The sequence below is a fragment of the Emydura macquarii genome, unplaced genomic scaffold (assembly GCF_026122565.2).
Source record: "Emydura macquarii macquarii isolate MOO-44397 ecotype Brisbane River unplaced genomic scaffold, CSIRO-AGI_Emac_v2 contig_2636, whole genome shotgun sequence".
Classification (NCBI taxonomy): Eukaryota; Metazoa; Chordata; order Testudines; family Chelidae; genus Emydura; species Emydura macquarii.
In genome coordinates this window covers 44,444,492-44,457,724 of record NW_027132773.1, presented here as the reverse complement: position 1 = coordinate 44,457,724, position 13,233 = coordinate 44,444,492, and positions in this window count along the sequence as shown.

Below are 13,233 nucleotides of genomic sequence, written 5' to 3'. Positions count from 1 at the left end.
AAGGCTCTATGGGGAATTGCTGAAAATGTGTAGTTATGGATAAAATAATTGTTAAATAACCCCCTCGTTGCTCACTCACGGTGTCAAGGTGGAACGAGCAGACAATAAAGGGTTCTGTCCACTCCTGGGACAACCTGTTTGATTATTTCTAACATAAACCTTTGGAGGACTGCCAGTGAGCCATCACTATTCACTATTATTAACATGATGCTATTGCAGACAACATTTGGGGCAATGCTTTTTTGAAGAGAATATAATTACACCTAATAAAGTAACTTGTGGACAGGGAAAAAAAATGCCAGCAATGCATCAGCACCTTTCATTAAAGCAGCTGCTATCCTTTAGTATGGTCACTGTGGTTTTAAATTGCAACTCCCACCTGTCTTGTGTTTTTTGATTTGTGGGGAGTTAGGCTTTCTAAATCACCCATCAGAATGGAGCATGACAGAAAAGGAGGAGAAACTGGGATGTTTCAAAGTCCATGACTACAGTCGGGTCACGACACCAGCACAATCATTATAAATCTCCTCCTCCTTAAAACACGTAGAAATCCAGTTGCTTGGATTCGAAAAGGGCAGGTCACAGATTGTTGATAGTTGTTATTTTCTGCAAGAAGCATAATTGTGAAGTGCTTTGATTTTCAAAAGGCGTTTCTATTATCAAAATATAATGAGCCTAATTTTGATGGAAGCAAGTTCACAACTCCAGTGGCTTTCATTCTTTTCTGACAAATGGCTCAGTGCCACTCACTAAAAACTCTGAAGTCAGGTCGTGCTTGCGTAACAATAAAATAAAAAGCATTACATTTCATACTAGTAAATCTGTGGGCTACTTTTCACTGGATGGGGCACTAGGGAAGCAGGAAGCTATAACAGCACAATGCCTCAAGGGGTTGTAGAATGAGTCCACTCAGAAGTAGTACCTACTGGTGATTTCAAAAGGTATATCATGCTACCTGCGCACCCTACCTTCTGTCTTATGAAAGTGTCACACTTATAATTGGCTTATATCAGGGTGTCCAAAAGCAGAATTTTGTCCAGGATGAATAAGAATATCACTTTTCCCTTTCAAGGCTCTTCACCGCCTATCCCACCCTATTTATCAAGTCTCACAGATAAGGATAAGATTAGGTCATGGAATCCGTGACTTCCTGAGACCTCTGTGACATTTTCTGCTTCAACTGTGGGGTTGGCGGGGGCGGGGGGGCAAAAAGTGTTCAGCCCGTGGGGAACCTGGCGGCTCCCTGCCCCCATGAGTGGGGAGAAAGGGAGACCGGGAGCTCTAAGGCACAGTAAGCAGCAGGGGACCTCTGGAGATACCTGCCACTTTTTATTCTTTGTATGTACAGTGCCAAATGCAATGGGGTCTTAGTCCAAGTCAAGGTTCCTAGGTGCTACGCTAATGCAAATAAATGATAATAATAATTGTTCTGCATAGAGCATCTTTTTGTGATGAGATTTGTTGAATATTTTAACACTTTCATTTTTGTGCTTCAGAAGCTTCCTTGACCCATTTGACGATTCTTCTACACAAACCCACACTCAGCAAGTCTACCTTTATTAATTCTACCCCCATAGTAGTTTTACCGTTAAAGAAAAATCCATCCTCTTCTGACAGTGGGTGAATAATCAAATTCATCTTGCTCCCTATATATCTTAGAGATGAAACTAGCAGTATATGATGGACAACGTAATTTAATAGGAAACCACTTAAGGGAATATCATTTTAATTCACTATTCTATTCATTGTGGAGTTCTTCTAAAATATATTCTAAATATCAATACCTTTTTATTTCTCTTGCATATTATATTAATTTGGTTGGACTGGGGTCAGTTAATTCATTGCAGCTGCCACCAGAAAATTCCACGTCACTCTCCTATTTACAGGTAGATGCCAAAGTTAAAACTGCACATCCTTTAATTCAAGAAGCAAATTCTAATAGTGTAGCCATTACGGTAAAATGTATGTAAACAGGAGATCTAGGAACAGATGACTAATCCCAGTGGGTTCCTTCATTTTCAAATCACAAATTTAGTAAGTTATAATAACATTCTAATAAGTGTTTTGGAGTTACAGTTTTCCACTTGGCAGATAGACTACAATAGTTCTTTCACAAATCCTTCTCATTGTGTTTTATTGGAACCAGTCAAGACAACATAAATTGCATTTCACAAAGGATATATAGGAACCCCTACTGGGTTATGGTCCTTTTTCAAATGACTCATGGCCAGGGTTTCCAACCCTCTAGGATTGTCATGGAGTCTCCAGGAATTAAAGATTAATCTTTAATTAAAGATTAGTGTCATGTGATGAAACCTCCAGGAATACCAAAATTGGCAACCTTGCTCATGGCTTCTATTTATCTGTATGCCAGATTGATATTTCTGCAGTACATTTTTTTAAAGTACAGTTGATACAGTGCCTGAAATATATGCTGTGGTGCTTCTTTGAAAAAAAATGACTGCTGATTTTGGGACCCTTAAATTCTGGGTGACCAATTTAAGGGATGTAGATCCTGATTTTCAGAGGTGTTGAAAGTTCAGCATACATAAACTGAGATTAAGGCTGTTAGAATCTTCAACTATATAACCTTTATGTCATGAAATTATATATTTTCCCATATGTGAACATAGTCGTCCTAATTCTCTGAGCTACACTGGTGTAAATGGTCAGTAAAGGTCAGTGCTTAAGGACATTTAACTGATGGATTGAGACAATTATTACCACCTTTGGCTGTATGCTGCATTTATTAGTGGATATGATTCTCCTGTCACAATGTACTGTGGACAGGATTTTCAAGAGCACCTGACTTGTGTTCCTAAGTCTTTCAGGCACTTTTGAAAACTCCACCCTGTGCCTTTAAGAGACCTTGTTGTGGCACATGCCAGGAAGTGCAAGCAGCTGGAATAGGGTGTGGTACATGGAAAGTGATCTCTGTCAGCTGCAATAAAGGTCTATTTGTTGGAACTTCTGGTTTGTGTCTTTGTGGTAGCTGCCTCTGTGGCCAGGGGCCCTCAAAATACCAGGGGCCCTCATAACACTGTAAATCTTAATTAACTCCATTTGAGTGGAGCTAGTGTAAGAGAAAGGAGAATCAGGTCCATTGTGTTTCTTCACCTTTCTCCCATGCATAAGCTCATAAGATCCTGCAAATACAGTGTTTATGACACATGTCTTATATTCTATCAGAATTATACAAGTGTGCAAACTTTATCTTCAGTGGCAAACCCCTCTAAAATCAGTTCACATTTGTTTTCAGTACACATATGTGCTCTTCCTATTGTAATAAAGTATATGGGTCTTGACTGCGGTTTGTATGTTTTGCTGTCAGCAAAAAATACAATGTATTTCACTGTGTAAAAGAAGAGACTGAAATGCCTTCAATTACATCTGCATGACCCAGTGACTCATGCTCTATTTTAGGAATAGACCCAATTTCCAATTGTGATAATTAAGCTTGCAGCTCAAAATTATGCAAAAGTCAAAGAACTGCTGGAGGTTCTTAAGGTGTTGTGCTGTGCACCAAATAATGTTATGACAGTCAAACTATAAATGCAAGGGAACAAATTCTAATCTCACTTACAATGTTGTAAATCTAGAGCAAATCCATTGGATTTACATAGTAGAATATATGGATTTAGATGGAAGAGTATACATAAGCAAGAGGTGTTCCCACCCTGCTCTGAGCAGACCATATCTGCACTGTGGGTCTGCTCCCACTCCATTACATTTAATGGGAGTTTTGCAATTGACTTCATCGGGTGTAGGACTGAGACGTACTTAAATTCTGATTTTTCAATGCCTTACATCATGGGTAGTAACTTGTACTAGGGCAAATTGGCTGTAAAATGCTAGTATTCTGACTTGGTAGTATTTTACTCCCACTCTGCATAGAAATTAATGCACAAAGTGCATGGCAGTGAAGAACCAGGTTAATTAAATCTAAATGTATCCCCTTCCTGTAGTTTGCCTTTATTGGTAACTCAGATAACAGTGTCAGTATTTATAACTCAGCCTAAGCTTTCTCACCAAGGTTAGCATTTCCTAGGGTTTACCTATTTTCCCTCTAGATTTCTCAGCCTGTGAAGGAGTGACTCCAACCCTTGTATGCTCCTACAGTGAGCTCATTAGATACCTAATCTGTCCTGAGTGACTCATCACTGATCACACTGTGCCGCTGTTGAGTTGGGAGGAAGCTTTGTGAGCCTCTGGTTAGCGGGACTGGCTTTTAGGGTGCTCAGGAGAGAATCTCGCCTTTCAGTTAAAAGAAACTGACCACAGAAGGTATGTTCCTTACCTTTTTCCTTTCAGAGATGCCTTGAAAATGTGAATTGATACAAATAAATGTAAGCTACCACTGGGGTTAAAAGCAATATTCAGCTAGGTTCTCCTGAGACAGAAAATGTGGCAGAGGGAGACACAAGGAAACATATTTTATGTAAAAATAATCAGTTATATTTGGGGTGTCTCTCAGACAATTATCTTAGTGACCTCCCCCCAATCCATATGCTGCCCTACATGTAGGAGTGTGAGCATAGTGGATAAAAACTGAGGTGGAAGGAAGGGATGCAGCAGGAAAAAAAAAATTGCCAGCTCTCCTTTTTAACATTTGTAGCCCTCCCAGAGGCTGGAAATGAATTAGCTGGATCTTGATTAGGTAGCTGATGTCCAGCAGTTGCACCCATTATTGCAGTAGCAGCTACCACAGGGTGAGTTTCCATCTTGAATCCGTGGGGAGAGTGGTGGATTATGTAAGACTTGTAACACACTCCTGTCTATGCTGGTTGCTCCAGAAGAGAAGAAACCATCATCTGGTACAACATTTAGCCACATGTCCTTTGGGCTAATTGTATGCGAGAACATTAACAAATATAGGCCTCGGTCTTGCCGTGAGCTCTGTATGGAGCCTTATTTACTTCAGCGGAGTTCTGTGTGAGGGCAGTGAGTGATTCTGGCCGGTACAGAGCAAATGTCAGCATCAAGGTTATGGCTTGCTGAGAGAAGATAAAGAACTTTTCCCTGTTACAGAGACTGCATATAACTCCTTCTGATTTCATGGAAACTAAACACCCAGCAAACCAATTCTAAAACATCACCGTGTCCTTTTAATTACAAAGCCAGAGATTGAACTGTGCTTAGCAATATGTAAAAATAGAATGTGCTGTTGACAAGATATCATTATCCAATGCCTTGTTACTAATTCATTTGTTTTAAAAGGAATTGCCTGGAACAAGTCACTGTTAATTGTATAGCAGCTTACATTTACTTAGCACTAGAGCGTCAGATGGAACTGAATTCCCCAAATCCTCTTTATGAGTGACTCTCAGACTCTCAGGCACCTATTAGCCGTTCTTATTCAGCAAACTCCTTCCAGTTCCATTAATTGAGTCTTATTTTATTGCAATTTTTCTACAGTACCCCTGCTACAGAAAGTACATTTGTTGGAGCAGTTACAAAGGAAAAACTATTAAGCAGGTCAAAATCTTAAAATATATTAGAGGTATTTTACATTTTTAAGTGGCACCCTCCATCTCTAAGGATCAAAGTGCTTTAACAATGTAGAGTCACAATGATTTCAGTAGAATTTGGCTCTTAAACGGATACACAAAATGATGAAAAGGCAAGTGGGTGGATCAAACCTACTATTATGGGGTGGGGTGAGAAAATCTCCACCAAACCTGCCACCCCATAGAACTTTTTCCTGCACCTACCATGACACTTTAATTCCTTTCCGCAACAGGTCTGCCAAAGCTCACCCCTCCTTTTCAAGAATGTGTGGACACTCTAATCAAAGGGTTAAAGCACACTTTTGGCATTATGGGGAAAATATAATAATAATACTAGAGCAGGGGTTCTCAAACTGAGGGTTTGAGCTTATTATGTGGGGGTCACAAGCACATGCATGAAAAAGAGAGAAACTGCTATAAATTATATAATTGAAATTTAACATTTTAGAAAATTACCTTTCCGTCACAATGTAGTATATTTACCTCACCATACACATCTTGAACACATCTTTCCTTTGCAATGTAGTGTATTCACTTCAAAAAAGATTGTAAATGTATAATTCAGTGATCGTTGTTCCTAAACAAAATATATGTTGGTATTATCACCACTTTAAGGAAATTGGACTTTGGGGAGTATAGTATCATGTGCAACGGTTTGTTTTGTTTTGAGACTAAAAAGGTGGGACTGAGACATAGATGGCTTGATTATTTAGCAGCTGAAGAGCTGCATTAAACTGCAGGCCAATCAGAACACTAAGTTCAGCAAAAAAAAGGTTATTTATAATTTAATAGTCAGGCACACAGGCAGGTGTGGTGCTGGGGGAGGTTTGCAGGGGCTATAGTCACCCCCAAATTTGCCTTAGCATCCTCCCCCTATAGCCACCACTCCTAGTGTAAAGCTTAAACGTGACGCGGAAATAATGCTGGCATGGTATGGCATTGCCACCCTTACTGCTGCAGTTCTGCACTGCTCCGAGCAGTGCACTGCCTTCAGAGCTGGGCATCTGTCCAACAGCCGCCGCTCTCTGGGCACCCAGCTCTGAAGAGAGTGCTTGCCACGGGCAGTAGTGCAGAAGTAAGGGTGGCAATGGGGCTCTAGTAAATTGGCTGTGAAAAATGATAATGACAAAGTGTCTTCAAGCACCTTCCCCCCAGTATTGAACAGCAAGTATTTAAAAAAATAATTTTTTGCTTAGGACAATATTTCAATACCAGTGTGTTTTAGTCTTAATTTAAAAATAGTGAGGGAAGGTAAATTCATTTTAAACAATAGGGTTATAAATTCAGCATTTAAAATAGTGTCAAGTATAAAAAAATGTGTTTTTAATTCATAAGGGGGTCACATTCAGAGGCTTGTCTGAAAGGGGTCACCGATACAGAAGGATTGAGAACGATGGTACTAGAGGGAATAGTGCCACTTACTGAATCCCCAGCGCATACATGGCTGCACATCTGCACATTTTTTCTTGTGTAATATATAATTTCAAATGAGCAGTACCAGGAGAATCTACTCCTGCTAGTGTTATCTCCTCCTTTTTGCTAGCATATTCAATCTTTTAATGTTTTGATTTTAGCTATGTCACTTTCAAACTATTGCCTATCATGCTGACCAATTTTGTTTCACGGATTACTTGCACTTCCCGATCTGTTTATATTCTCCAGTTATTTTTGTAGCTAGATTGTAAGATCTTTGGGGTGGGGACTATCTTCTTTGTTCATTATTTGTACTAGTGTCTAATCCAAAGGGGTCATGATCCACAACTAGGGTTCATAGGCACTACGGATCTGATCCTTAAAGGCATTTAGGCACCTAGCTCCCATTGATTTCAGTGGAAGCTAGGACCCTAAATACCTTGAGATTCTGGGCCTATTGTAATACAAATAATAAATAATAAGAAGAAGAATTTGTTGGTCTCCATTTCATTTCTTATCACCCTTGCAAATGGGGATTACATTTATATCAGAATTATTTCCCTACTGACTGCTCGTTCCTCTTTATTGATACCTGTATAATGTTCATACCAGTTTCTTATTCCATTTCCGATTCATTTTCCTGGAATGGAAAGGTTGATTTTAAGATTAAGAAATTGGACTGAGAGTCTAAACACCTGCTTTCAGTTCTGCAACAAAGTTCCTGTGTAACCACAAATCTGCCACTTAATCTTTCTATACCTTAGATCCCCATCTGTAAAGAGAAGATATTAGTATTACATACTTCATTTGTTTCTCTAGATGATAAAATCTTAGAGGCAGGGACTGCCTTTTACTATACGTTTGTAAAATGCCTAGCACAAAGAGGTCCCAATCCCAACTGATGTGTCTAGGCACTACCATACTACCAGTAAAATTGTGTCTAGGCGCTACCATAATAACAATATGATAACTAATACTAAAAGCTATAATCCTATATAGCAATATGAGAATCAACAGGAGTAACTGAGTAAATGATCATGATAAACCATGATCATGCTTCATTTTTAAGTCAATTCAGTGCAAGATTCCAATACAGAATTCTATTGAATTTTTGCCTAAGCATTTGGACCAATAATAATGTCTAGCATTTACGGAGCACCTCACATTTTCAAAAAACAAAACATTAACTTATCCCCATAGCTAGGGCCCTACCAAATTCATGACCATGAAAAGTGCATCACAGACTGTGAAATCTGGTCTCCCGTGAAATCTGGCTACTGTAGGGAGGTTGTGATATTGCCACCCTTACTTCTGTGTTGCCTTCAGAGGTGGGAGACCAGAGAGTGACGGCTGCTAGCCGGGCACGTAGTTCTCAAGCCAGTGCCATCGCCAGCAGCAGAGCAGCAGTGAGGATGGTATGGGGGGGGGGGTTGTCACTTTTTGGGGGAGCAGTGGTGGTCTCACAGATGGGCAATGTGGGTGTCTACCCAGGGTGCCATGGTAAGGGGGGTGCCATAGTCACCACGCCCACGTACACACACAGCCAGCCCAAGGCTCCTTTAACCACTGTGATGGGCCCAGAGCCAGAGAGGGGCAGGGCTGGGGGCACCCCAACCCGGGGCTCCTTCCATGGGCCAGGCTCTGTCTGCTAGTCCCAGCCAGGCTGGGGAGAGAAGGAACTTCCTCTTCCCCTGCACAGGCAGTTCCTTGGGCCAGGTTAGACCTCTGGGAATCTTCCTGGTCTGCAGGAAGCTCCACGGCTGCTGGCTAGGAGCCTCACTCTGAAGGCAGCACTGCCACAAGCAGCAGTGCAGAAGTAAGGGTGGCAATACTGCGACCCCCCTACAATAGCCTTGCGACTCCCCCTGACTGCCTTTTTGGTCAGAACCCCCATGGTAACAACACCAAGAAATTTCAGATTTAAATATCTGAAACTCATGAAATTTAAGGTTTTAAAAATCCTATGACTGTGAAATTACCAAAATGGACCATGAATTTGGTAGTCCCTTACCTATAACATCCCTTAGAGATAGGTAATATTATTTCCTGCATTTTACAGAAAGAGAAAACAGAGGCAGAGAAGTGATTTTCCCAAGGCCACACAGCAAATAAAGGCAGGATTAGCACTGAAGATTTCCTGGCTTCCAGATCTGTGCTCAGTTCCCTGGGCCACTCTGCCACTTAGTTAACTAATAAAAATATATGAATTGTATGTCCCTATGAGTTTAACTGTTCTTCCATTTAGTGTATTTTCTCTATGATTAAAAGTTTGAGGTGCTAACATCACCAACTCTATTACCCCACCTCCTCGCCCCATTATACTAACAGATTTACAGTAATGTTTCAGGACAGAAAGAGGCCATGTGGCTTGATGCAATATTTCTCTGAGCACTTACACCCTGTAATGTTATTTTCTGCTTCAGAGTGCTTCTCTAACACTTTTGAATGATCACAGCTGTGGTTTCTGGTGCCATCTCAATTGATCCATTCTACATGTTAATTATCCCCTTCCATTTTCCTGATTGCCTTAGAGCCTGGACTTTTTCTTTTTTGACCTTGTTAATTTCTCTTCATGTCTTCTCTACCCCTCAGAGTTTTATATAACTTCTGTTCCCTTTTAAATCCCCTTTTCTTCTTCTTGTTACTATTTATACTACAGTAACACCCAGTGGGGTAGTGCTACGTGCCTCTACATGGACATAGATAGTTCTTGCCCCCCAAAGACTTTACAAGCCAAGAAAGAGTTTATAATCATAGAAAACATAAAGTTGCTTTTTCCATCTTTCTTTCATTGAAGACCCCATTTCTACCTGTTCTAGTTCTTTGTTATATTTTCAGCAATTTAGTAATGTTTAATGTGAATTAGTATTATTGCGCTGTAATACTCCAACAGTGGTCCTTCAGACTTTGGGCAGTATTCTTAACAATACTATGACTGAGGACAAGAGATGCAATTTGTTAATAGACATTGAATCCATGAGGATTTGTTCAGCTGCACCTTTTCAGATATGGCATGGTCTGGTCAATGAAAACTCCATTTCCCCAGTAGTTACTTTGATCAGTGTCAGATGTTTATATTGTTTGTGGAGAAAACAATGCTGAGGGAGTTGGCTGAAGTGATTTCAGAGCCATTGGCTATTATCTTTGAAAGCTCGTGGCAACAGGGGGAGGTCCCTGAGGACTGGAAAAAAGCAAATATAGTGCCCATCTTCAAAAAAGGGAGGAAAGAGGATCCAGGGAACTACACACCGGTCAGCCTCACCTCAATCCCTGGAAAAATCATGGAGCAGGTCCTTAAGGAATCCATTTTAAGGCACTTGGAAAAGAGGAAGGTGATCAGGAACAGTCAACACGGATTCACCAAGGGAAAGTCATGCCTGACCAACCTGATTGCTTTCTATGATGAGGTGACTGGTTCTGTGGATGTAGGGAAGGCGGTGGATGTGATATACCTTGACTTTAGCAAAGCTTTTGATACTGTCTCTCACAGTGTTCTTATCAGCAAGTTAAAGAAGTATGGGTTGGATGAATGGACTATAAGAGAACTGAGAACTGGCTAGAGCATAGGGCTCAACGAGTAGTAATCAATGGCTCCATGTCTAGCTGGCAACCAGTCACAAGCGGAGTTCCCCAGGGGTCGGTCCTGGGGCCGGTTTTGTTCAACATCTTTATTAATGATCTGGAGGATGGGGTAGATTGCACCCTCAGCAAGTTTGCGGACGACACTAAACTGGGGGGAGTGGTAGATACCCTGGAAGCTAGGGATAGGATACAGAGTGACCTAAACAAACTGGAGGATTGGGCCAAAAGAAATCTAATGAGGTTCAACAAAGATAAGTGCAGAGTCCTCCACTTAGGAAGGAAGGAAGAATCCCATGCACAGCTATAGACTGGGGACCGACGAGCTGGGCAGCAGCTCTGCAGAAAAGGACCTGGGGGTAACAGTGGATAAAAAGCTGGATATGAGTCAGCAGTGTGCCCTGGTTGTCAAGAAGGCTAATAGCATATTGGGCTGCTTTAGGAGGAGCATTGCCAGCGGGTCACGGGAAGTGATTATTCCCCTCTATTTGGCATTGGTGAGGCCGCATTTAGAATATTGTGTCCAGTTTTGGGCCCCCCACTACAAAAAGGATGTGGACAAGTTGGAGAGAGTCCAGCGGAGGGCAACAAAAATGATTAGGGGGCTGGAGCACAGGACTTATGAGGAGAGGCTGAGGGAACTGGGCTTGTTTAGTCTGCAAAAGAGAAGAGTGAGGGGGGATTTGATAGCGGCCTTTAACTACCTGAAAGGGGGTTCCAGGGAGGATGGGGCTAGGCTGTTCTTGGTGGTGGCAGATGACAGAACAAGGAGCAACGGTCTCAAGTTGCAGGGCGGGAGGTCTAGGTTGGACATTAGGAAAAAGTTTTTTACTAGGAGGGTGGTGAAGCACTGGACTGAGTTACCTAGGGAGGTGGTGGAATCTCCATCCTTAGAGGTTTTTAAGCTGAGGCTTGACAAAGCCCTGGTTGGGATGATATAGTTGAGGTTAGTCCTGCTTTGAGCAGGAGGTTGGACTAGATGACCTCCTGAGGTCCCTTCCAACTCTAATATTCTATGATTCTATGATTCTAAAACAGCCCGGCTCTTGGCTGCTCTCCCTGGACCTTTTGACTGTGTGGATTTCAGATTGTTCTCTCTCCTTGGTTGGATTCAGTTGACTTCTGATAAGGATTTCTATGGTCTACAGAACTCTTTGTAGCCTGCTACCTGCTATTCTGGTCCTTGTCCATTCTGATTGCTTTAAATTAGTGGTGAAGCTGTGATGACATATTTAGGCATTACTAATTGCTCACTTTGCAAAGATAAGATTATGACCATGCTTAAACATGCAGAGACCCCTCCCCTCCTCAGGAAATCATTGCTTAATGTTGGTGTACTTGCAGGGCTCAAACTACTCCTTCTTGGAGATTATAATTAGGAAACTGGTGGCTATTTAATTCCAATTATATTTGTGGACACCAGTAACATCCTGAAAAGGTTCCAGCCTTCCTCCAAATTTAGATCATACTTTTAAGGTCACATGAAGTATAACCTGCAGATTTCAGTTTGGGGTCAGTTGGTGTTTTGGTGATTTTCTCAGTCTCTGGCAAATAAATAATGCTTACAATATGCCTTGCAGCCGCTTCTAAGGTGATATTGAGTTGTTCTTTGCTGACTTTACTTTGGATGTTATGTGCCTAGAACTGACCCAGCTGGTTCCGGTCATACCCAGAAGACAGCAGTCTGTCAGGAGTGATGGTTAATTGTGTGTCACCACTGACAGGTTTGATATGTCATCCCTCTGGCATCTCCCATGTTGTTCAACATATATACAAGGTCACTTGGTGAGATCATTTCTAAATGTGGGGTAGAGTACCAATAGGAAGCTGGTGGTACAGAGCTATGTGTCCCTTATGCCCTGAAAGTTTAATCTATACCCTCAATGATTGGAGGATATGAGCCATCTAAGCTATCAATCTGCAAGTCTGGGAACAGAAAAGTCTATCTACCTCACACAGGTCATATGTGGGGAGGCCCACACTTCCTTCATGTCCCTGGTTGGGATTTGTTCAGAGAGGTAATGAGTCAGGCTGAGGACCTAATGAGAATATTTTATCTTGCTATTCCCAAGGAGGCCATTTTGCACTGTAATGCAATGTAGCAATTTGTGAGTATTGTTTTGTATTTTACGATATGAACACCGTTCTTTTTCCTCATGTCTGTTGCACTTATGTTTCCTGAGTATGTGTCTCAGTTTCTGCGTAAATGTAACTCTTTCTTTCAGCCTGTAAACCCACTGTTGGAGAAGCCAGAATTGAGTCAAGCTGAGATGAAGGTTACTGTATGTGATGTAAATATGTGTGACTTGGCAATATAACATTACTCTTTCATTTTCCATAAATGTGTGGGACTTTGAGCATGGAGTCTGGAAGAAAGTATGCAGTGCTCACAACTAACAAATCAGCCTTGAATTTAGACTTAATAATTTATGTGGGTACAAGTGGATGCCTGTAAGCGAGATGAAGTGATTTAGTTTAATGACTCTACAACCCATGAACTAGACGACTTAAAGACTCATGTTTCTAACCACTGAAATTTAAAGTAACAGATGCTTCAGACTTATAAATTATGGTCATATGCAGTCAGTATTCTAGAAATATTCCTAGTCCTAAAAATATTCACTCAGATATGCTCTGTGTTATAAATATTAGTTTTCCTTTAATAAGCCAAAATTACTGGTGACAAATTAAAATGAGTTCTATGAAGTTTTAAAATCTTCTTAAAATATAACTC